The sequence below is a fragment of the Pelophylax lessonae genome, assembly GCF_965119305.1.
Source record: "Pelophylax lessonae genome assembly, chromosome: 1".
In the NCBI taxonomy this organism is placed as follows: domain Eukaryota; kingdom Metazoa; phylum Chordata; class Amphibia; order Anura; family Ranidae; genus Pelophylax; species Pelophylax lessonae.
Genome location: NC_138768.1, coordinates 633,495,505 through 633,522,960, shown reverse-complemented (window position 1 = coordinate 633,522,960; position 27,456 = coordinate 633,495,505).

Genomic DNA, 27,456 nt, shown 5'->3' with positions numbered 1-27,456 from the left:
TCTGACCACACCAAGATTGGTGTGATAAGATGCTTTCCCAATTTTCCAATAGCACTGTTTATATCTGGCGAAACCGAAGTAATGAAATGCTTGTAGCTTCGGGTATCTTAGGCCATAGAGATGATTGGAGCCATTCTTGTCTCCAATCAGCTCTATGGTTAAATAATTGAACCACCGGCTGCACTCTCTGGTTACCCGGTGGGACAGGAGAGCCCGAGAAAAAACGCGGAAGGCAGTGGGAGGGGGGGAGTCCCCTCCCACTGCTTGTAAAAGCAGTCTAGTGGCTAATTATCTGCTAGGATTGCTTTTACATGTAAGCCGACTGCTGGCTGTAAAAAACGATACCAAGATGATGCCTAAATCTGCAGACATCATCCTGTTATAACCACTCAAAGTCCAGCGACATACCAGTACATTGTTGGTCCTAGTATGGCATATTTTGTAGTTTTTTTTTTTTCATGCAGCCTGTGGGCTGAACGAAAAAAGAGAACCTAACAGATTCCTTCATCCACATCGATTGATGTGGATGAAGAAATCTCCGCCAGAAAATGTGTAGTATACCCGCCCAAAGACCGCCCAAAATCCACCCACTTCTCTAAGATGGGCATACATGATCAAAGCCATGTATGCTTTTTTTTTGTTTAACTGCGGTGGTGAAATCACCTCCTACAGTGCTGCCATCATAGATTTCCATATATGCTGAGCGCAAACGCTGTTTGTGTCAGAATATATATAAATCAGTGTGGCAGCTGATGGGTGTACCTGCAAGGCAAACTGGTTAACAATAGAACAGTAAAAATAAAACATTACATTGAAAAGAAAAAAATGGTTACCAATGAAAAACAGTAACAATAAAGTACAGTAAAAGTCAAAAGAGGAGAAGTAGAAGTAGAAGTAGAAGAGCAGAGTAAGAACAGAAAATTAACACAACAACATCTATTTTTGGCTTTCTTATTTTATGTTTTTTTTAAATATTTTTGTAACTTTTTTTTTTGGCTCACTGCATCTGGTAAGGGAAGTTGGGCCGGAACACCTCCTGAATAAAGGTAGGCTCAGATGATCTCTTCCTGGAATTGTAGGAAGGATCCACTTTGTCCTGACGCCTTGTATAGCACAAAAGCTTTAAGTAAAGCCAATTGAAATAAATAAACAGACACTGTTTTGTACCAGCCAGATGCTTAGGGGCAATTAAGTATGGCGCCATCATCAGGTCGTTCATGTCCACCCCTCCCATATTAAGGTTGTAGTCATGGACACAGAGGGGCTTCTCCAAAACATCAGTTGCCATAGGAATTTGGACCGTCGTGTCTGCGTGAAGGGAGGACAGAATGAAAACATTCTGTGTATCCCTCCACTTCACTGCAAGCAATTTGTCTGTTTTTAAGCAGGCTCTCTCCCCCCGACTAAGTCAGGAATCTACAAGCCGTTGGGGGAACCCCCAGTGATTAGGTTGCATGGTGCCACATGCGCCAATTTGAAATTGAAGAAGGTGACTAAAAAGTAGCACGCTTGAATAAAAGTTGCCCACGTACATATGGTAGCCCTTTCCAAATAAGGGTGACACCAAGTCCCACGCAATCTTGCCGCTGCTCCCTATGTAGTCTGGGCAGTTGGGGGGGCTCCACAGTGCTATCTTTACCCTCGTAAACATGAAAACTAACTGTATAGCCTGTGGCCCTGTCACAGAGCTTATACAGCTTGACCTCATATCTGGCATGCTTGCTGGGGATAAACTGCTTGAAAGCAAGGCAGTCAGAAAACGTAATCAGGGACTCATCAACGCAGACAACTTGTTGGGGTGGATACCAGGCTGCAAAACATTGATTAAAATGGTTTATGAGGGGCCGAATTTTGTGGAGCCAGTAATATCCAGGGTCTCCCCGAGAACGACAGAGTTCATTGTCACTGAAGTGCATGAACCGCAGAATTTGCTCGTATCTCACCCTGGCCATGCAAGCAGAGAACACGCGCATATGGTGAATTGGGTTAGTGGACCAATATGACCACAATTAACTCCTTTTAGTTACGCCCATGTCATGTGTGTTACTGGTAATCAAAGGGTTAAATTATATTTCTAAATATGCGACGGGGATCTCAGCTGTCCTAGACTGATGCTAACTATCGTTAACACTAACTAATGTCACCTGTGACACTAATATAGTGATCAGAAAAAAGATCTGTACACTATAAAAAATTACACTGTGACAGGGCAATGATGGGGTTAACTGGGGGTGATCAGGGGGTGATTAGGGGGTTAAATCTTTATTGGGAGGGATGGTGGGTACCCTAAACCTATTTGGGACAGGAACTAGCGGTCGCTAACGCTAAATGAAGTCACAAGGCATACTATTACAGAAATCAGCAAAACCGCTATATACTGTATATAGTGTGCACTGTGACAGGGGATGAAGGGGTTAACTGGGGTGATCAGGGGGTTAAATTATATTTCTAAATATGCAGTGGGAATCTGCACAATCCCAGACTGAAGCTAACTAGTGTTAACGCTAACTAATGTCACCTGTGACACTAAAATAGTGATCAGAAAAAAGATCTGTACACTATAAAAGTGACACTGTGACAGGCAATGAAGGTGTTAATTGGGGGTGATCAGGGGGTTAAATCTTTATTGGGAGGGTGGAGGGTACCCTAAACCTATTTGGGACAGAAACTAACGGTCGCTAATGCTAAATGAAGTCACAAGACACACTATTACAGAAATCAGCAAAACCGCTATGTACTGTATATAGTGTGCACTGTGACAGGGGGTGTAGGGGGTTAACTGGGGGTTGATCAGGGGGTTAAATGTGCCTATCAAGTGTGTAAATGTAGTGCTTGATGTACTCACAGTTTACTGCTCTCTTCTCTCACCTGGAACTGAAAAGGGCTCCAGGAGGGAAGAGAGCAGCTTTTCTTGTGTTTGTATTTACAAATTACAGACACAGGTCAGTCTGCAATTAGTCAGAACCGATCACCAGGCCCAGCCCAAAAATCATTGGCCTGGACCTGATGACTGATCGGTTCTGAACCGAATCAGACCATCCCGGGGATGGAGGGAGCGCGGGAGTGCACCTTCGAGCCCCAGGAGTGAGCGACGTAGACCTACGTCGCTTTGCCTATACGAGCCACCCTGCTGCAGTAAAAAGGCGGCGGGTGGTTGGGAACTGGTTAAAGTCGGCTTTTGATCCGACTTTTTGGACAGGTTTTTTCAGTCAAATCTTCACCTGTTTTTGGATCATTTGAAAGATCTCCGGGAGACTGTGCAGGATCTCCTGGCTCAAGGAGGGATTGTGCCGGTTCCTCTGCAGGAACGCTTTCACGGCTTCTATTCCAACCTGTTCATGGTGCCCAGAAAAGAGGACAAGGTGCGTCCAATCCTGGATCTTAAGGCTCTGAACCGCTTTGTGCGGGTGCAGAAGTTTTGAATGGAGTCCATTCGGTTGGTGGTGGCGTCCTTGAATCAGGGGGATTTTCTGGACTCCATCGATATCAAAGATGCGCATCTGCATGTCCCCATCTTTGGGGAACATCAGCGATTCCTCTGCTATGCGGTGGCAAAGGAACACTTTCAATTTGTGGCATTACCCTTTGGTCTCGCCTCTGCTCCCACAGTTTTACACAAGGTCCTGGCCCCCCCCCCCCCCGGTGCTGGCCTTGTTACGTCAGAGAGGAATTGCCATTTTGGGATATCTGGACGATCTCCTGTTATGAGCAGACTCTCATTCGGATCTGTTGGACAACATCTCAATTACAGTTCAGACCCTTCAGGAATTCGGGTGGACGATCAATTAAAAAAATCTGCTCTGACGCTATCCGTACGGATCACTCATCTGGGACTCTCGACTCTGCCATGGCGAAGGTCTTTCTCCCCATGGAAAAGCTTCAGAAGTTGCAAAGGGCTATCAGGTTGCTGATGGAAACCGATCGGTCTTCCTTGAGGACATGCGTGAGGGCCCTGGGCCTGATGGTATCAACCTTCGAGGCGATCTCGTTTGCTTAGTCTCACTCGAAGCCTCTGCAGAAAGAGATTCTGGCAAAATGGAACAGGTCATTGGACCAGAAGATTAGTTTGAGCCATCTCATGAAATTGGCTCTATCCTGGTGGATTCAGTGTGTTCTGGACGGTGGTCATCACATCAAGGGGGCACTAAGAGTGTCCTGGCCGAGATTCTGGTTTGGGCGGAAGACAATGTTCTGGCTCTTTCCGCAGTCCACATTCTGGGTGTGGAGAATTTGCAGGCGAATTACCTGAGTTGTCAGGTGCTGGATCAAGGGGAATGGTCCCTTCATCCGGAGGTGTTTCACCTCCCGTGTGTCCGGTGGGGGACTTCGGAGGTGGATCTGTTTGCGTCTTGCCTCAACAGAAAAGTCCAGCGATTTGTGGCCAGATCTCGGGATCCTCTAGCTGACGCCACAGACGCTTTGGTGGCTCCTTGGAGCCAGTATCGGCTGATTTATGCCTTCCTTCCGCTCGTACTCCTCCTGAGATTTCGTCGCCGGGTGGAGGTGGAAGGCATTGGTGGCACCAGACTGGCCTCTGCAGTCTTGGTACACAGACCTGGTGAAAATGGTTGTAGATCCTCCATGGAGACTTCCTCTGCAGGAAGATCTGCTGTCTCAGGGACTGATCTTCTACAAGAGATGGTGAGAGACTGTGGACGTGATACAAGAGATGGTCAGAGACTGTGGACATGATACAAGAGATGTTTAGAGACTGCGGACATGATACAAGAGATCGTCAGAGACATTGGACATGATACAGGAGATGGTCAGAGACTGCAGACATGATACAGGAGGTGGTCAGAGACCGCAGACATGATACAAGAGATGATCAGAGACCGGGGACATGATACAAGAGATGGTCAGACACTGCAGACATGATACAAGAGATGGTCAAACACTGTGGACATGATACAAGAGATTGTCAGAGACTGCGAATGTGATACAGAAGATGGTCAGAGACTGCAGACATAATACAAGAGATGGTCAGAGACTGCGGACATGATACAAAAGATGTTTAGAGATTGCAGACATGATACAAGAGATGGTCAGAGACTGGAGAGATGATACAGTAGATGGTCAGACACTGCGGACATGATACAGTTGATGGTCAGACACTGCAGACATGATACAAGAGATGGTTAGAGACATTGGACATGATACAAGAGATGGTCAGAGACTGCAGACATGATACAAGAGATGGTCAGAGACTGCTGACATGATACAAGAGATGGCCAGAGACTGCAGACATGATAGAATAGCACTAAGGGGGCCGGAAGAGCACAGGGGAAGCAGGGAGCACTGGAGGAGATGAAGGGCATGGGGGGGGGGGACTGGAGAGCATTAGGGGGGGACAGGAGAGAATTAAGGGGGGGTTTGGAAAGCATTGCAGGAGGGTTGGAAAGCACGGGGGTGGAGAGCACTGGGGGGGCAGAGAGCACTGGGGGGGGGGCAGGGAAAACCAGGGGGATGGAGGGCACGGGAGGAGGGGGGACTGAAGAGCACTGGGGGGGACTGGAGAGCCCTCGGGGGAGGGAACTGGAGATCACTGAGGGGGAACCAGGGAGCACAGGTGGGTGGAGAGCAGTGGGGGAGCCAGAGAGCATGGGGGAGGGCTGAAAAGCACTGTGGGGAGCTGAAGAGCATTGGATGGGGGCTTAAGAGCACTGGGTGGGGGCTAAAGAGCACTGGGGGGGCTAAAGAGCACTGGGGGGCCGGAGAGGGGGGGCTGAGGAGAACAGGGGGGTGCTGGAAAGGGGGGGCTGAACAGCACGGGGGGCTAGACAGCACTGGGGGGTCAGCAGGAGAAGTTGGATAGGAGGAGAGGTGGGGCAGCTGCATATAGAGGAATTGATCTTTCCATAGTCCTCCTGCAGCCGCTGAATGCCTGCAGGAGGGAGAGGAGGAGAATCAGGCATTCAGCGGCTGCAGGAGGAATATGGAAAGAACAATTCCTCTATATGCAGCTGCCCCACCGCTCCTCCTATCCAGGCACACAGGGAGGCTACTCGGGCCCTCGCCTTCCTCCTGCCCCCTGTGAGCAGCGTGGACTGAAGGAGCTGCTACTGCAGCTGCCTTCACAGGGAGATGCGGGCTGGCTCAGCGGCGCCAGCGGGCACCCCTGAGCAGCGCCGGCCTGACACCCCCCCAGTGCGTGGCACCTGGAGCAGGGCACCCCCCGCACCCCCCTGTTGGTACGCCACTGTAACCAACATATTTAACATTTGATGTGTAGTGCCACTTTAAGAATTACTCAATAGGGCAATTTAAATGTGCAAAAAAGTAAATCAGATGAAAAAACGAAATCCCAATTAGTCATATAGTTACATAGTTGGTGAGGTTGAATAAAGACAAAAGTCCATCCAGTTCAACCTGTGTAGATGTGTGTGGCTGTAATCATCTTGCATACCCCTGAATGTTCTGATCCTTGAGATGTATGTCTAAGAGTCTTTTGAAAGCCACCATACTACCCGCAGAAACCACCTCATGTGGTAGAGAATTCCACAATCTTGTAGCCCTAACAGTAAAGAACCCCCCACGTTGCCTGAGGTTAAAACGCTTCTCCTCTAATCGCATTGTATGCCCCCGAGTTCTCATGCAATCCCTTCGACTGAACAGCTTTTTTTCTAAGCCTAGATCCCCATTTAGATATTTAAAAATTGCTATCATGTCCCCCCTCAGGCGTCTCTTCTCCAGGGAGAATAAATCAAGCGATTGCAGACGCTCCTCATAATCAAGGTCCTCCAATCCCCTAATTAGTTTAGTTGCCCTTCTCTGGACTCTCTCCAGCTCCAACACATCCCTTCTGAGGACTGGTGACCAGAACTGGACCGAATACTCCAGATGAGGTCGGACCAGAGTTTTATAAAGTGGAAGGATTATAGTCTTATCTCTGGAATACATCCCTTTCTTTATGCATGCTAATATTCTGCTAGCCTTGGCAGCTGCCGCTTGACATTGCATGCTGTTGCCTAGTCTATCATCAACCAAGACTCCCAGATCCTTCTCCATTTTTGATTCTCCCAAGGGTTCCCCTCCTAACGTGTATTGTGCTTTTATGTTTCTAGTCCCCAAGTGTAAAACCTTACATTTCTCCACGTTAAACCTCATTTGCCATGTCTTTGCCCACTCCGTTATTTTGTCCAGGTCATTCTGTAGGATATCTGCTTCATGCTGTGCTGTTATTGCCCTGCCTAATTTTGTGTCATCTGCAAAAGCTGATATTGAACTACTGATCCCGTCCTAAAGTACAAAGTCATAAGTTTATCAAGCAAAGAAGATGCCACACCTTCACACGTGCAAATATTCTTCTGGCCAATCACCATATCTCTATAGAGTCACCACTCACCCAAACAGATGGCTGCTATTATAATAGTATATGCACCCACAACATGTATTAAAACATCCACAGCATGCATATAAAACTCTCCCCAGATCTGCTTCAGGTGGCACCTCTCAATGGGATGTAGCGGAGAGGTAGTTGGGATAAATAAAGTTTACTAGAAGCCAAAAGATAATCTCCAACAGTGCAGTATTTTAATGGAAAATTGATGTATGGCACAATCATTAATAAAAAGAGCAAGTGCACTTACATAAACAGCTGCTGCCAAACCGGGATCGCGCAGCAACGTGATGTCAGCACAAGAAACTCTGCCCAATGCGTTTCGTCCAATAGGACATTATGAAGGAGTCCTAATATAGCTATAAACTTGTCAATGTAACATCAAACATTCTCTCTTTTCTATAAATGTCTGATTATACATAATCCTTTTTTTGATAGAATATGTTAGAATTATTTTATACTAATTGTTTACAGAGTGTGCTCTCTTTTCCTCCTTGTAAATAGCGATGGCAGAAAGACATTTTATCTGTTCTATTGCAGAGTGCAGGTCAGTAACCAGTCCTAAATTTGTATCTCTCATCCACTTGTATCAGTTTACCCCATATTAGCAGTATGGATGAGATTTACTAAAACTGGTGCACACAGAATCTGGTGCACTTGTGCATAGTAACCAATCAGCATCTAGATTTTATTGGCAAAACTTAACTGAACATGCTGAAGTTAAAAGCTGATTGGTAACTATGCACAACTGCACCAGATTCTGAGTGCTCCAGTTTTAGTAAATCTCTCCTATATGTCCATTAAATTGTACTTTTTTTATCTATTGCAGCCTTTTTCAACCACCGTGCCATAGCACCCTGGAGTGCCTTCTGGGTTCTCAGGGGTGCCAAGGCAAAATTCCTAAAAATTTCCCGAAAATTGTCAACAAGACAGCAAGGGGATCAAGCCTACCTTTTTGTTACACAAAGGCTGCCAGTGTCCTACCAAGTGATGATGTCATTGGTTGATAAGGAGGACTTCTGGCACCTGCACAACATCCTTGCTTGGCTCTCTCTTGCCCCTCTCTAGGACACTGGGGTCACATTTGCTGAGCAAGCGACAGAAACTGAGGGAGAAGAGTATGAATACTAGTCAGCAGGACTGCTATTATAAATCACGGTGCCCCATACAACCTACCTGGCAGGGCCTCCAAATTTATTAAGACAATATTGTCACTAAAAATACACTAAAATCAATATTAGTGGACACAAACATAGCAGAAAATTTAAAGAAATACATTTTTAAAAATTATTTATTACAATGCTTAATGATTATTTTTTTTACATTTTTTTTTTTACAGGACAGGGAAGCCTTCAGCACTGTGGGGGGTTGGGGGGGCATCACAGTAAAACAGGGGGCACACGGGGGGGGGGGGGTCAGAAGCAGGCAGAGCAGGCAGAGCAGGTAGGGGGATTGGTGTTGGAGAAGCAATTACAGATTACAGGAATGATGCCTTGTGTCTGTGTCTCTCCTTGAAGCAGCTGAAAGATGGCAGATTGGGTAAAAAACTGGCTTTCAGCTGCTGCAGAGAGCCGCATAGGGCTTCCTTCTTTTATTGCCCCTCCACCCGACTGCATTGATTTCCCGTGCTGTTGGGGCCTGCCTGTGTGCCCAGGCTCCCTACAGGAGGACTGGTGGTCCCCCCTATCAGCGGCCCTGCTAGTCAGTACCAGTGTGCAATGGTGTATTTATTTTGTAAGTAATCAACTCTAATGTTGGGTGTCCTATGTGTATGGATGCTGCTGCAATGTGTAAAATTATTACTTCAGTTTTTTACATTTTTGAATGGGGTGCCTCAAGTGCAGAATTTTAAAGAATGCTTTAACTGGAAAAAAAAATTTTTTTGAGAAGCACTGATCTATGGTATGTCACAATGCCAGTGTACTTTCTATTTGCTTTTTAGTTTAATACAAAGGTGCTAAATCTGAAGTCAAATGCACAGAAAGCTGCAAAGCTTCGGATACATTGTTGTTTCAATAGCATAGAGGATTTTGGAAATTGACATAAGAAAAAAAAGTTACTCTGTGGCAAGATTGTATCCATCTATCACACAAACTCTGTTAATTTGTGGTTTTTGTAAGCTTGAATGTTCTGGCCACTGTTCTAAACTAATTTTGACCTAATTTTGCTGTTGTTCCTTTTTTTATTTTTTTATTGTATTTTAAATTGGACTTTATTATTATGTGTACACTAGTTTGTTTAAAAATGCTATAAAGTAAGTATCCCCCCTCTTGGCAGGGAGTAAAGATGGCTAGCTGACCAATTTTCTAGGCCATGCAGAAAATCTGTGCTAATCTGTAGTACACTTGGATGCACACACTAAGATAATTACATGAAAACAAAAGCACAAACATTATTGATGGCTTTATTGTGAATAGTTCTGCCTAGAGCGGATAGCTGAAAAACTAGCATCCTTGATCTTTATCTTTTCATTGCTGCAAAGGTTGAGGTGGCAAATTAGAGGTCACTGGGTTTTTAGGTTTTCCTTTTTCTTTGTATCCTTGACAACAAAGGCAGGCAACAAACTGGAAACTATTATTTAGACCTGACGTGGCCTTCTTCTTTTTGAAGCAGATTTCTACTTTAATGTTCAAGGCACGTTAGAACAAGAGAGAAAAACTGTTCTATTATAAGGCTCAAGGGCAGCTATCACGTTTTATATATATATATATATATATATATATATATATATATATATATATATATATATATATATATCTTTATCTATCTATCTATCTATCTATCTATCTATCTATCTATCTATCTATATATATATATATATATATATACATATATATGTTTGACATTGATAATAACACTATGAATAATTAGCTTACCTTAATTGTATTAGTTTTTTGATTTTTTTGAGAACATATGAGGCTTTTATTTTTGGTACACTGTTTTAACAAAAATGTGCTCCTCTTTATTATAATTCAAATCTGTAAAGAAAAGCGCATGCAACCTCGGGCAATAAAGCTTTAATAAAGGACAATAACACAGTACATTGGAATTGCACTCACACTTTTTCTTTAAGGCAATCGCTTTACAGCATTCCAACAGGAGCTACTCGCTCCTCCCGTCCCTCCAGATGGTGACTCTGCAGTCTCCTCATCCGCGGCTGCCACCGCTGTATCCCCGCTCTCCTTCACTTCCTGTGTTGCCTGGTCACCGGATGCCGGTTCTGGTGCGCCTGCGCACTATACTGACGTGATCTACGGCGCCTCAGGAGAGCCTCAGCCAAAGCCGGAGCCACAAGTTGTACGGAGCTGCGAGGTGGGGGATTCAAGACACGGGTGCACTGCCTCTGCTGTTGCTACGGTTGCTCCTGGGACCTGAGGAAGGAGGCTCCGCCTCCGAAAAGCGTTGTCCTTGGCAACAGCAGAGGCAGTGCACCCGTGTCTTGAATCCCCCACCTCGCAGCTCCTTACAACTTGTGGCTCCGGGCTTTGGCTGAGGCTCTCCTGAGGCGCCGTAGATCACGTCGGTATAGTGCGCAGGCGCACCAGAACCGGCATCCGGTGACCAGGCAACACAGGAAGTGAAGGAGAACGGGGATACAGCGGCGGCAGCCGCGGATGAGGAGACCGCAGAGTCACCATCTGGAGGGACGGGAGGAGCGAGTAGCTCTTGTTGGAATGCTGTAAAGCGATTGCCTTAAAGAAAAAGTGTGAGTGCAATTCCAATGTACTGTGTTATTGTCCTTTATTAAAGCTTTATTGCCCGAGGTTGCGTGCGCTTTTCTTTACAGATTTGAATTGTTTTGATCCGCCCCCCCCCCCCCCCCCCCCAGTGGAGTGAGAGAGGAGCAGCAGCAACCGGGACATTTCAGCTAAAAAACATACAAACAAAGGAGGTGAATACATGGACAGCGCCATCGGCTGGTGAAGTACTCCTCTTTGTACTTGTTGTATATCAGCATGTGCAGGATCTGTCCTTTTTGATTGTTCCTCTTTATTATAGGCTGAAAATGTCCAAAATATAATAATATGTAACTGTATCTGATAATTACAGTATTAAATGTATGTCAGGAAAGTATTTAAGTGTGTAAAAAACAAACATATTCAGTACATCTTTGTAATACATACACAATCTCTATGTTTTCCTTATTAAGCCCCTATTATCCTGTATGAGCCAACAACACAGTGTCCTGTTTTCAATTCTTAGTTGTTCCTTGGTGGTAGGTTATTGGAATTCCAAAAAATTCACAGCTACATTTCAAAAAATTATATCTTTTTACTATTTATCTTTCATCATAAAAAAATCAGTAGATATCTATATAATTTACCTGCATACAATAAGTCACTGCAAAGATATGTACAGTTTTACTAACACATGCCAATGTAGCAAAACTGGTTTCAGGCATTAAAGTGTTATTAAAGGCTATTTTTTTTTTTTTTTTTACATTAAAATAAAAGGGTTATACTTACCTGTTCTGTGCAATGATAACACAGAATGTACAGTATGACAGTAAGGGGTGCCTGTCTTAAGGCCCCCAAACTCATGGGATGGTGACAGCAGAGCAGTTGTTAGGCTCCCTGTTCCCCCCCTTTTTGTTAGGCAGTTAGGCAAGTAGGTGGGGCTTAGGTGTAAGCAGATATAAAGTATAAGGGTAAAGTCGTTAGGATCAACTGACTTCTAATTGGTCAGTTGATGGGTTAGGAATTTTCCAGAAGGACATGTCACATAACCTTTGGAAAATTCTGAGAGTGGTCTAAGCCCTCATAAAAGGCAGGTCACAATGGCTCCCTTCACCAGTCTTCAGAGGACCTCCTGCCTGTAAGCTCCCCCCCTCCCTCCCTCCCTCCCTCCCTCCCTGTCACGGCCTGCATATTATGTGGTTTTGGTCACCTTTCTGTTTAGAAAGGGGGACGGTTAAATAAAAGTAATGTATTATTAGTATGGCAACATGAGTCGTAGTGACTATGTTGTTTCTTTATTGGATGTGTTTTGAGTACCATTCTACTAAGTTATTGTAACAGTTTATGTTATGCATTAACTTTATACCAATAATAAAAGGCCATGGCCATTTGAACTCCACCATGGTTTTGTCTTTTTTTTTTATTTCAGTGCTCCACTGCTGTCTACAATCCCATGATTTTTTTACCTTCTCTTTGGAGGTACCCCTCCAGCGCTGTCTCCTCCTCCTTCCTACGGATGCCCCCTCAGCAAGACATGTGTGGACATGCTCCTGAGCCAGGCTGTGTGTGTCCCAGAAACACACATGGTGGTTGAGCTGCACCTTTAAAGTGGAACGAAATCCACTGATTTAACTGTTTCAAAAGACAGTTGCATTTAAAGCAGTTGTAAACCCATGAAGTGACTGGCCTTTAGATGACACCCAGAGATGAATAAAAATCATCCTACATACATTGCATCTGTTTATCTTCTCTTCTTTACATCTGTTCAATGTCCAGAATTGAGCTGTCAAAAAAATGGGTCAGAGAGCTGAAATTACACACTGCAGAGCTCAATGAGGAGAGCTCTAAGAGATGATTGGAGGGAAGGGACACACACCCCCCTTCACGCAGAAAACAGGGACAGAGCTGCAGTTGCCAATCAGCTGGATGTCTCTCCCCATCACCATTTCTCTTGGTGTCAGGAAAACTTGTCAGAAGTGATTCATGCTGATATCAGAGGAACAAAGCAGCAGACAAAAATGACACTTGATACTTAGTGCTCCTAATTGAGACAAATACACACTATAGAATGATATGCTTTATTCATATTCCATGGCTGAGGTTTACAACCACTTTAAGGCATGCATGGAATGATAACTGTTACAGTTACAAGAGTGCTTATGTCAGCTCTCAACCAAACTGTCAAGCCGACAAATGTATGGTGTCATAACTGATCAAACATGCAGCATCATATCAACTACAGATCAAACAGAGGTTAAGATGGCAGCTTCCTTGGCTGTATAGTATAGGAGAATTTAGTTCCCTTACAAGGAGATAGTGTATCTGCCTTTTCTTTCTGTCATAGGATGTGCTATAGTCCCAGAGCTTATGTAGGAGGTTGTGGAGTGGCTAACCAAGCCTTCCTCATCCTTCTTCTCATCCCAGGTGCAGAGCAGCACATTTTCCATTGCGGCTGGAAATTCACTGTGCCCTCCCCTTCCTCCTGCTGAACAACTAATCCTGCCATTGCCCCACAAACTGGCATAGAGACATTAGCTGATTTATTTCAGCACAATATGAGTCGCTTGATTTAGTATTGTCAATCATTTTTGTTATGAGATGTTGAGGAAAAGAGTGCCAGATGCATAGAGAAGGGGACAACAGGCAGGTAGCAGTAATTGCCAATGATTTTCCTGCAGCTGCAGGAAACTAGGGGCCACTGACTGTAGGAAAGTGAAGGAAAAGCATAGAAATAGCGAGGCAGGATTGTGTCCAGGGGCAGCTTGTAGAGTAGTGAAGGGAGCTGCCATCCTATCTCACTGGATTGCTTTGCCCTGTAGGTGTAGGCCACTGCTATCTCCTAGGCTGCTCCATATAGCTTAGCAATCTGTGCCTTATTCAACACATTTGCTTACAACAGATGTTGTAGTGCAGCCTGTGCCTGCAGTGCATCAAGCGTGGTAAACGTACTAGGCATTTGGATGCCACATGCTTGAGAAGACATAATTCTTCACCACAAAGCTTGCGGGGAGCAGCCCATAAATTATGCCAGTTGGCAGCAAAAGACCCAGACTCCTCCTCTTCACTCTTCAGTTTCCATCTCTCCCTTCCCTTCCACAAGAATCTCTACTATATATATAGGGATGTAAGTCTGACAAGGACATAAAGCAGGGAAGACAGTCAGGATGAGGCCACACAGTAATAGAGTAGAGTAGGGCCAAGTGTAGGCTTGAACTTCACCATAAGTCACCTAAGCCAATCCTGCCATCTCCAGCAGCATCTTTTACCAGGCAGATACCTCTTCCTCGGCTTCTGGAGCAAAGGAAAAAATTGTCACCCAATCACCTCCACACCCAGCATCCCTATGCCAGATAGGCAAAATTTCTGGCTTTCCAGCTTCCAACATGTGAAGTCTGGCCCCTTCCATGACTTAGTCTGTGCTGCACCCCAGTGACAGGAATGCCATTTGTGTAATCCAGCAGGACATTTCTACCTCCTACAGCATGTAAAAGGCAATGTCTACATGTTAAAGAATCACGTTGTTAGTGACAAGGTGCCCATGACCAGTGTTAATTTTGGCAGCAAATTTCAATTTCGTTTTAGTCTTAGTCTTAGGACTAAAATGACATTTTAGTTTTAGTCCCATTTTAGTCTTCTGCAAGTGTTTTAGTTTTAGTCATATTTAGTCGACGAATTCTCCAGTACATTTTAGTCGACTAAAACGTCCTACATTTTAGTCGACTAAAACTCATTTTAGTCATCTACAATCGAATGGGTGTAGTTAAATTGTAATTTGTAATGCATTATTTAAGCATTTCGCTACTATTTCCAAATTAATTATATACTACTGCTGAAATGTAATGCACAGTGCTAGATAGTGGTCTCAGGTATGAGGGATGGCCTGCAATATGCACAGTGCCATGGATGTCGGTGGTCAGAGAGGAGGCTTGTTATAATGCTGCACAGTGCTGGATGGTGGTCTCAGGTCTGAAGGATGGGCCGGCCTCAGCGGCCTGTAATGCACAGTGCCCTGGATGCCAGTGATCTGAAGGGAGGCAGTAATGGCTGGCATGCTGTAATTGTAACACACTCACTCAGTGCCAAAGGGTGCTCTGCTCTCTGCTCTGGATGTGGGTGGTCATCTTGTGAGTCTGGACTCCGGAGGCCTGGCTATATGCACAGTGCTGCAGTGCTCTGGTCTCTTGCAGTCATCACGTCACGGGGCACACAGTCGCTTGCTTGCTGGGAGCGGAAGTAGGCGGACCTCCCTGAAAACCGGAAGTTGGGTAAACGTCCCTGCCTCACATTCTCGTTTTGTTTTCGTTCGTTAACGAAAACGGATTTTATTTTCGTCATAGTTTTCGTCAGTTGACGAAAATGTGCTACACTTTTCGTTTCGTTTTTGTCACTGTACAAATGCAGTTGACTAAAATTTTGACGAAAACGCTTTCGTCGACGAAATTAACACTGCACATGACCACAGACACGTATTCCAGCATTTCCTTTATAGTGTAATGGCTGAATTTGCTGGCAGCTGAGGAGGATGCAGGATGTGGAACACTGGAGTTGCTGGTGCTCTCCCATGTCCTGCACAGCTCAGTCCCCTCTACCCCCTCAATTGTCTCAGTGGTCTAAGACCAGTGATTTGCTAGAGTCACCAGTCTCAACAAGCAACTAGGATCCTACATAATTTTTTTTTTTTTAAAGCCCGTAGCGTGTGCAACACACTCAAAAGACTCCACCCGGTGCATAAAAAAGTGCACACACACGAGGTGAGAACACAAAAAAGCACAGGGTGTGCGAAATCGAATGGTCTTCCCTCCGAAGAGGTAGGACCCGAAACCTCAATCCCCCGGGGCGCAAGACTCCTGACAGGGACATAAGGTACTCATGGTCTGTCTGGCCGAAACCAGACCGACCCCGTTCTTCAGGGGGACTGCCGAAACAGCCCCCACCGAGTACTAAGTAGGGCTCCCCCGAAGGGAGACCCCATAGGAGAGGGCGAACTAAGCCAAAAGGCCATATCCACCCCCTCCCAAGACTTAAGGCTGGGCCCGAGGACCCACACACTCTCGTCGTGCAAATAAAGAAAAAAAAAGGTGAAAGTGCAGGTGACGGACTCCAAAGAAATAGACAAACAAAACAAAGAAGTGGGGAAGGGGAAGTGGGGAAAGTGCTTTGGTGCCATGTGAAGAACCAAGGCAGGCCTTCCAGCCGGAATAAAAAAATTCCTCTGGTGCAAGCCAAAAGGCCTGTCCCAAGAGGCAGGTGTGAAAAAGGTGTGCATAGTGCAGTGACCAAGGTGCCAAAAGAACTCACAGCGAGCTGCCCCTCACCAGTGAGAAATTAAGGCACCCCTGGGCTGCCACCCCAGGGGCACTTACACTACGGGCTTTTTCAATCTCAGCCCCCGGCCAGACCAAATGTAGCCTATCCCCACCAGCAGACATCAGAACCTGGACAGCTTGGGGAGAGCTTACCTACCACTGGGGACAGGCCCTCTACAAGCCAGATCAACCCAGGAGAGAAAGCCCCCCCCTCGCCATCCTGTTCCTCAGCCCATTACATCCAGGAGCAGTTCCACCGGCCCCCCCGAACCGGCTTTTCCGCCCTCTTCAAACTGGTTAGGACAGTTCAACCCATTCGAATCAGAAGGCTGGGGGCCCCACATGCTTTCCCAGATGACCTACTCCCCATACCTCAATGTTTAGAGCGCTCCGGGTTTCGGTCATACTGGTACTAGCTAAGGCCCATACCAACTGATAAGAACAGATACTACACTTGATCTTAGCCAAAATGGTCCAGGCAAAATGCCTGGGTAACAGCTTTTCAGCTTTTCAGGAGCAGGCCATGAGATGGCTGACCCCACACCATCATATGCTAGGCAAGATAGTGTGTGACATTTATGAGCTTGTTTATGCTAAAATGCTTGCACAAAAACCTCAAGATTTGGCCCATGAAGAAGAGGATGGCCACCCTTTTGGATCCGCGATACAAGAAAATTGCAGATCTCATGCTGCCCTCACAGAGGATGCAAAAAAATGAGTTACTTGGTAGAGATGATGCAGAGAAACTGTTTGGCCTTCTTTCTATAGAATTGCAGGATGCTATTTGCATTAAATGTGTCCTCCCACTGGAACATAGTATTCTAACAGCTGGACCAAACTTATCTGACTTCTGTTGAACAGGAACGGCTGCACATTGATTGAAAATCAGCTGGTCCTTGCTAAACTGGCTAATTTTTGATCAGTTTATGAGCACCTTTAGTGATTCTTTGAGGTCATTTTTTTAAACAGCAGCAGACAGGCATGGCTGATGGCAGAAGTCACAAGCAGGGTTCCATGATTCCAGATTAACTGGGATTTAAGGTGAATGGATCTTTTAAACCAAGGACCTTATGGACTTGGTGTATCCAGGCTGGATCACTGGCAGAAATTTTCTTAGTACATATTGGAGCTATTGGCTTGCCCTAGGTTCAGTGTGCTATCAGTAAATTTAGTGTAGGAGTTTTATGACTACACAAGAAACAAAACCGCTTGTCCACTGTCACAGTTGAGTAATCAACAACCACTAGCATCTCACTGCAAACAGTACCAGGGCTTTATGTACAAGCTCAATATGGGTATCTGCGCTTATGGTGTTATAAATTAATTCAATAATTAAAATAGTTAAATAATTACAATTAAATAATTACAATTAAATAAATAAAGGAGCTACAGCTAGACAAGAAGGGGTTACTTCTAAAGTAATAATAAATATGTATGTCAGCGCTACTCAAAATTGTATTGAATATAATAAATATAGTGACTTAATCAGGTTAATTTGTGCTCAATAACTCTCTTAAATATAAAGTGCTAAATATTGTTAATAAAGTGTACACGTGCCAATTTATGTTGCATATAGTATAAATAAATTTATCAATCAACCAATATGACCATACTATGATCAAAAGTGTACATGTGCAAAGTTGCTTATTTATATAACTAATATATAAATAAATATAAAGGGTGGTGAGGTAACTGGCGCTGCCTTTGGGTATATTTAGCATGTAAAGAGTGAATCAGTTACAGTGAATTAGATGCAGGAATATAAACTGCTATACAAAAAACTCATAAATATTATGTATCATGTAAATATAAATATAAGGTGCACCATCAATCACAATAATCCATATATAAAAGGTAAAACCATAAACAATTAATGAAAAAAATTAAACAGCAATATAAATCTAAAGTGCAACAGTGTAATAAAGTGAATAAACCAGCTGATGGTAGAATTGTATCATAGAAATGTGTAAATAAGGTGCACAGTGTTAGAAGTGACCAGATCAAGAAAAGATATTGGTCTAAGGGCTGTAATTATTTGCCAAGAGAGGTGAATTAGAACCAGAACAGAGTGTGTCCGCCCAGGCTGAAAGAACTCGAGAACATAAGTGGTTTCAATAAAATGGAGTGTAGAAAATAGAGGTAAAGTTGATTCCAGTCGCAAAAATTGAATAAATCAAAGAAATGTGATAGAGTGCAGGGCGGTCCTATATATGACCAGTGGAATATATGCTGGACACAATATTGATAGTACTGGTGAAGTATTAGCAGCAAAAAGTGATAAGGTGCGATGGGTCCTAGTTAGCAGTGCTCAATCATCAGGACCTGTGAGCCGTATGAGTACCAAAAAACGGGCCAGAGCCAGGTATTTTTATCTACATCCAAGTGCTACAAACATAAGGTGGAAAAGTCCATAAAGTCCATGAGAGCTGGAAGTGAAAAATTTTTTTTTTTTTTCTATGGGTGATTCCTGCGGTGGTCCAGGTGACCCGGTGACGGGTGAGGAAAACCAGTGCTCCCCTTTCCTATCTCTCCCGCACTCACCGGAAGTCGGCACCTCTACAGGGGTAACCAGCGTGTAGATAGTAGAATGTATCCTCAAAAGGAAATGCTCCTATCTGCCAGTCCTTCCAGTGCCGGATCCTGGATCCTCTTATCCCATATGTATAATAAAGCGAACTCAAAAGCAATGCATATTCAACAGTGATGTGTCCGGGGTCATATTGGGAGAAATATTTAAATCAAATAGGCATATTACTCACATTTAGTAACGGTAAACAAACGACAGAGTGTAGGGACCATCAGCTGGTTTATTCACTTTATTACACTGTTGCACTTTAGATTTATATTTCTGTTGAATTTTTTTCATTAATTGTTTATGGTTTTACCTTTTATATATGAATTATTGTGATTGATGGTGCACCTTATATTTATATTTACATGATACATAATATTTATGAGTTTTTTGTATAGCAGTTTATATTCCTGCATGTAATTCACTGTAACTGATTCACTCTTTACATGCTACACATACCCAAAGGCAGCATCAGTTACCTCACCACCCTTTATATATCAGAATTTAGACCTCACAGTCTATATTTTTGAGGTAGGCAGCAGCCGTCCTAATTCTTTCTCCTTAGCGAGGATACTTCAACTTACACATATAAATAAATATGAATAAATAAATTAATGAATATTTCCAACAAAAAGTCTTTTCATTTAGTGATTATGTGCCAAGTTCTCATTAAAAGTGCTCTTGTGCTCAAATGAGTGAATCTTCATCGTGAGTGCCGGGTGACTTCACACAGTGCTCCCCTCTTAGTCCCTCACTCACCAGACTTATGAGGGTAGTATGCCTTTCTCAGCTTCCCACGCTGAGTACTCCGGCTTGTATATACTCCAATAATCACTCCAAATCTCTTTCCACTCAACAAGGTATGTGGCTTAAAGAATCCTTATCCTCGCTATTCAGAAGGCTCCCCCCCATAATAAATGAAAAAATCTCCATCGTGAGGTACCTTCCAGCAGTTTAATTAAACAGATTAAAAGTTACACATACATACAAACGATAACCAAATGCTTTGCATTGATTTCCTGGTGTTGGACACCGCTTCCGCGTTTTGCGCTCCAAACACCGGATGTGACGTTAGACGTACGGGCAACGGCTTGACGCGTTTCGCTCCACCAATCAGAGCTAGCTTTTGAGAATGCTCTGATTGGTGGAGCGAAATGCGTCAAGCCGTGAGTCTGGTGAGTGAGGGACTAAGAGGGGAGCACTGTGTGAAGTCACCCCGGCACTCATGTGATGAAGATTCACTCATTTGAGCACAAGAGCACTTTTAATGAGAACTTGGCACATAATCACTAAACGAAAATACTTTTTGTTGGAAATATTCATTTATTTATTTATTAATATTTATTTATATATTAGTTATATAAATAAGCAACTTTGCACATGTACACTTTATGATTATAGTATGGTCATATTGGTTGATTGATAAATTTATTTATACTATATGCAATATAATTCGGCACGTGTACACTTTATTACCAATATTTAGCACTTTATATTTGAGAGAGTTATTGAGCACAAATTAACCTGATTAGGTCACTATATTTATTATATTCAATACAATTTTGAGTAGTGCTGACACACATATTTATTAGTACCAGGGCTTTGACTGCTGCTGGCCTGCTGCTGTTACCACCTCCTACCACTACTACTGGCCTACCACCTTTACCATCATAAAGTTTCTCCAGCTGGACCTCAGCTGCAAACGTTAGTGTTTGCTGTAGGCTAAACCTATACTCTGTGTCTTCTAGTTTGCTGCCTAGTCCACTGCTAATTAAAAAACTTGTGGCTAATGTCTGAACTAGTGCACTCTTATTGTGATTTTGTGATTAAAACCTGCCTGGCATCTACATGTTAAACTGCTGCCTGGTTAAAGTGCTTACATGCGGTGCATAGAGTCAGCACAAAATTTTGCTTGCTTTTCTCTACAAAAACATGCCTATGTTGATTTTTGGATTAAAAGCTAACTGCTTTACCTTGTGTTCAAAATGCAGTCTAGTTAAGTGTAGTCTAGTCTAGTGTCACTGTCAATATTTTGGTGTTCTTTTTCTTATTCGGTAAATACAATTTAATGTTGACATTTTTGAACTGACTGGTGGCTCTCTTGTTCAAAATGTGGCATGAAAAAGTGCTTAAATACCGTATATGTAGTTTGAACAATGTTTGGCTAGCTTTTTTACGTTAAACATTTCTGAGATTATTTTTTTATAAATTGACCCCAGGTTACTATGTTGTATTATTATTAATATTATGCAGGATTTATTTAGCACCACCAGTTAGTGTACCACTTTACAAAATAAAGGAAGACAGTACAGTTCAATACAATTCAAGACAGGAGGGTTAGGGGGCCCTGTTTGTGAGAGCGTACAAGCTAAAGGGAAGGGAAAGTGATACAAAAAGGCGGGAACAAGTTAATTAAAAAAGTAAAATTCAGTTGCTAGCTAGAAGCAGATTGAGTTTACCCAAGTCTGCCTAAAGGCAGACAGAGTAGAAGATAGCTGTACAGGTTGGGGTAGGGATTCACAGTAGATAGGATAGGCTCTGAAGAAGTCTTGGTGGCAAGCATGGGAGGAGGTGACAAGGCAGCTAGAGATCAGGAGGTCTAGAGCAAAAGTGATGTAGTTTGGGGCAGAAATGTGGGTGGCTTTATATGTTGTTAATCTTTTGAATCTTATACATGTTCTTATGCATATTAGACTGAAGGGGGATAGCTTGTGTAAAGGTAGACTAATGAGGAGGGAGTTGCAGTAGTCAAAGCAAGAAATAACAAGATAAAACATACATACTTACTTACAAAAAACATACATATCTGTGTGATGCTGTAGCTGTCTCCTGTCGGTTCTAAGCCTGCTGGTCCTCTCTGAGCAGAAAGTGGTGACTGTCAGTGAGCGCTCTCTGCTCTGTCTCTCCAGTGCTCACTGGAGCCCCTGGCTGGGGAGGGAGTGGGAGCAGTTGGCTCAGATTCTTAGCAGCATACTAAGAGGCTGGGCCAGTTGCCCGTCAGGCATCTGGGTGGATTCTGACATTATTGTTGGGATCCTTCTAGAGCCTAAAGTGGCTCTGTGATGTCAGCTGACAGTGGACTTTAGCTCCCTGTTGGCTGATTCTGGGTCACAGGAGAGCAAAAGTAAGTGCACCTCTGTAACCCAAAAAAGAAGCATGACCAAAAAAGCTTTGGCCATACGTTTCTTTTAAGAGAGCAATGTGCTTTGTTTGCATGTTGCTGAGCAGAGTAAAAGGAGGAGAATGCATGTGTCATACTGTGGAGCATAACAATGCACATACCAAGGCATTGTCCATGGTCCAATTAAAAGGGACAAAAATCACAGCTTGACCAAACATAACAAGTGAGGTCAAATAGCTGAGCTGAGAGTACACTAGGTAGTGGTCATATCTGCAGTGATTTTTATGAGCACTGAAGGTGGACTATTCCATCTATATATGATATACCAAGAGAAATCTTTGAAGGATTGTTTCCTCAACAATGTTGTGTGTTTGATTTTGCCCAAATGTTATACATGTATTTATTTTACACCAGCACTGCACATCTGATATTTGATTTAAACACATGAAAAAATGATCTGGGAAGTTCATCATACTTCTAAGAAAACTTTGCCTACTTTTAGAAATGCTAAATGCAAAAGGGCCAGTGTGAATGGGGCCTTACACTGCACTATGGAAATCAGTTTTTGTGTACATTGTGGCAAATTCAGCCCTAGTGTATAACGAATCATGTTCAAAAATACACAGTTCATCATTTTTAACTAGCAGATTGATTAATATTTCTGACAGTGACGAAAGCTGAAAAAAAAGAACAGTTGGAAAATGACTGGGTGTTAACTAATGAATAACAATTATATGCTGTTTTTTATGTACCTTTAAAACTAGGCTGTATTAAATTACCCGCCAGCACGTTATGTTCTTATCTCACATTTCTCAATACTTGTCTGCCATTTTTCCCCAGGCAGTTTAGTCCTATCATTTAAAATGAGTTTTAAATTTAGCAGCAGCCTATTAGAACCTGTTAGGCAGTGAGACCTTTCAATTATTTTGCTAACATAAAGTAGTGTACTCACTGACATTTTACTGAAATTAAAGAGAGTGGAATGATTTCTTCATAAATCAATTCACATATACGATAGCATGCCTAGTAAATGTATACTATGGTGTGTATTGCAGGTTTCTAAAAAATAATGTAATTAAATAAAACATGTAGCAACTGAGAACATTCGTATGAATATTTATATATCTCATCACAGATAATTCCTTAGCTTTCCTAAGAAGAGATGAAAATGAGGTGCTGGATCCCTAATACATATTGAGAGAAGTCCTTATAAAGCAAAATGGCTTGTGTTTGTCAGCTCTCCTCAAAATAGGAACCCTTTTAAATGACAGAGGTCATAAGCATTTTAGCCAAAGAGGGCAGCAAATAAGTGTTTTTAGAGTCCAAAGTGTTTTTTTTTTATTATTTCCATAAAGGACAATAGGGAAAAAACACAATATCCAAGTCATCCAATGTGTTTCAGGAGCTCAGAACTTCATCAGGACTCCAAATGACACAGTTGTTATATATAATACATACTGGCTAAAAGATTTTTAGAAAAAATTGAATAGTCATTGTAACGGATCAACCAGCACCCCGGACTGGGTACCTTCATTGACAGATGCTCCTAGTGCTTCCCGAGGGCACCAAGCACTCAACCAGACACCATAAACACCTCAGACCCCACGAGCCGCCACAGCTTGGTTGGGGTCTCACCATCTCCTACCCACCCTGGACCTACAACAAGGCTCCAGGTTCCCGTGGGTGACCCTCTCTTTCCCCAGAGAGTGCAGCAGGAACAGGAACAAGCTCTTACACAAGCTCTTACAAGAGCTTAGTGATTATCCAAGGGAGTGTGAAGGACAAAGCATTCCCTTGTAGCATATTCCCCCAATGAGAGACAGGACTCTAGATTGAGGGTGAAGTATAACTCAACATTATTGAACAAGAAACAGACTTTTATACAGTTTTCCCCCACAAGGTTAACGCCCAGGTGAACCTTGTTGAAAACAGGCCCTGACATTCACAATCCAATGAAAACAGAGTTTTACACTCCGAAAAGTGTACACAAAGATATACACTGTGGGACAATCCCCCCTCTCCCTTAGCAGCCAATCCACATACACATATACATCCCATAGTAAGCTTATCTTAAGGCAGACAGAACAATGTGAGGTCATTAACATTTAACAATGAGACAGACACAATCCACATTCCCTCCCAATACACAAACAATAGGGAAGTCTGCCAATGACAGTGTGTGTCTCTCTTACAGACAAGCACATGGAATACACTGTGTAAGGTGGTATTAAATCTTCATATTTCTATATGAATATATGGTTGACAAATATTAATGTCCCATCTGAAGCAATTCAAACCATTAAGTATCTGCTCCTCACCTCCAGTGACGGTGAATACCGTCACAGTCATCAAAGTGGTTGTTAAGCCACTATAGACGTTTTATATAATCTTCTCTGTTTCCTAATCCTGTGTGCCCCTGTGTGTGCGTTTTATAAAAACAAATGCATACTATGCCTGATTTCAGAGCGCCGCTCGGCGCTCACGTGACCAGCCACCTCTCTCCTTTCTCCATCTGACAGCTGGGGCTGAGAATCCCCCCGCTGATGTCAGTGGAGAGGAGAAAAGGAGAGGAGGAGAGAGGCGACCGGTCACATGAGCACTGAGTGGCGCTTTGACATCTGGTATAGGCGGCATTTGTTTAATAAAACACACACACAGGGGCAAACAGGATTTGGAAACAGAGAGAATTATATAAAAATGTAAATGTTATTTTAGCCGCAGGAATGGAGGGCCGAACACTGTCACTAACTGACAGGCAGGGAGGGGAGGGGGGAGAGGATAGGGGAGAGCAGAGAGGAGAGCTGCGGTCGATGGAGACATGTAAACTGACCACGGTGCCAGGGCTCAGCAGCCATGATATACTGTGGTCAGTTTATAGGGAGGAGGGCAGAACCAGGCAGGATCAGCCAGGTATTTCAGGTGATACAGAGCGCCAAATTACACAGCACAAGCACTGTGCTGTATATAATGATTTAAAGGACCTGGATCCATTTTTTTTTTATTTTAATTTTTTTTTACGCTTTAACTGGTAAGCAGTTTACATACAGTCCACTAGAGTTAGCAAGGACCCTATTGAACATAACATGACACAGATATAAACATGATTGACATATATCATTTGCAATACTCCATTTTATACTATTAGGCTATGTGGATGTATATAACAGATTTCAGTGTAACCTACAAGGACAACTTTCTTCACAATTATTCAAGTAATTTTTATTAAAGTTTTAAAAAAACATACTAGAGAATAAAAAATCAAAAAAGGGATTCTGATTGACGGATAAACATCAACACAAAGTAATTAAAGCAGCAACAACACACCTATTATGGTATATATAGAAAAAAGAGAGCAACAAATAGTGTTCTATAAGGGGCTCATTTAGGGTTCACTAAAAAATGTAGTGCATACCTCATAAATAATAGGTATTAAACCTCAATATATAGCACTGTCCTGGATAGTGACCGTTGGTTGTATAGGCATATGAACAAAAGAAAAAAAGAGGGTTGGGGAGATGTGAGAATACAAAGCAGTGTCTGTTTCCCACTACCCCAGCCACCAACTAAGGGCACTCCAGGCGTGTTTGTAATAAAAAGATATACATTTATTAGGCACGTATGCCTTAAATAAGAAATTTCAAGACAAAAAACATCATGGTGGTGAACCATAATGTTACAAGACAACAATTAAAATCAAAAAATAGTTACACCCATGCACATAGTTACTGACTGCACCATCTGATCATATGCACTGGACCTGACGGACACCAGCATACGGTGTAGGCTGGATAGTCCGTGAGGTACAGTGTGAGGACCTCTTGATAATAATTATAATACCCCAATGTTTATTGTAGTGGATGAGCCTGGCTGGAATTCACCATAAATATGGTCCAAATGGGAGTTTGATGAATTTCCTATATGAAAATTTAATGACACGATGGGATTCCAACCTTTCTGGCCCCCAATTACCCCCTAACAGGGCCGTCTGTGAATGGTTAATTGGCTGTGGTGAGTGAACCCAGAACCATGCGAAGAACTTGAGGGCAGTGGGCTGGATAATCTGCGGGAAGTTCGATGTTAAGTAGACAATGGAAAGTCCGGTTGTTGAAATAGGTGAAGACCGCAGATACCACTTGACAAAGTTCAGTATTGATCACAGATAAACTGTTGGGGCAGTTTGTAACACACCGTCTGTGTGATAAGAACCAAATATGAGAAAGGAACAGATCATTGGTTTACCTTGTCATATACCTCATTTTGGTACCGGTGTGTACATCATGTAGATGGGGGAGGTTGAATAGCGGTGCATTGCGGCAAAGGTTCCCGTTGTTCGGTTGGTCCGTAACTACCTCATTCTCCCATCGGCGTTCTACCCTTCCGTATGGCTGAGCCGGCGGCTGTGGAGCTTGACTTCCGGGTCGGAGGTGTCCTCCCGATCGTCACTTCCGGTTAAGCTGATCAGCCGGACGCCTTGTCGGGGAACAGCCTGGGGAACGATAGGAAGAGGAGCCCGTGCAGGGGATTCAGTTGTCGCTAGTGCATGGGTGCACAGTGCACAATGCTGGACGCTGACGCGTTTCACCAACGACGTTGGTTTCCTCAGAGCTACTGAATGGGCTCAAGATGCATCGATATATACCGCCCCTAATTGATGATTAATGGTTAATTATTTACTGATGTGTGGGACTGAAGGGAAATGCAATACCGCAAATTTCCACAAGATGTCCTCACTTTTTAAAGCCAATGCGGTATATTACTATGATACAAAATGCCATTCAACCAGCAAAGTTACCAGCACTATTTCCAAATGTCATCATCATGGGAATAGTGCCTGATCTTTAAAACTTAATAAAGTGAACATATAATTAAAATATTACACAGCACGCTATACATAAGAGGATATAAATGTATAGCTAAATCTGCATTTTCTGACATGGCAAACAATGATTAGACTTGAATGGATTTCTGCATGGTCACATACAGAAAACCACCCCCCTCTTTATTGTACTTCATAGATCACAGCCAAGAACACATGTATGGGGAGGGGGGAGGGAGGAGAGAGAGAAAAAATGTCAAATAATTCACTGTGATTATTGTGATTATTGGTAGCAATATTCTTACTTATAAGAATCTCCTAGTTGATCACTCATGTTTAAGTTTTAGATTGATGAGGGTCCAACATGGGCAAAGGGTGTAGGTATCATTAATACAATGATGTTCCATGCTCATTCATGGTCTATATTATAAAGACCTATAATCCCTTGGTAGGAACTCCACTTTTCACCCTCACAGACATCTACCTACCCCTCCCTAATTCAAATATATAAACCAGTGTCACAGACATGTGACAAATGAGACTAAATTCGGAGGTGGCATATAGAGCACCGTACATGTGGTAATGTCTTCACCAGTTGTACCGCAGTACATAGTTGGCTGGGCAA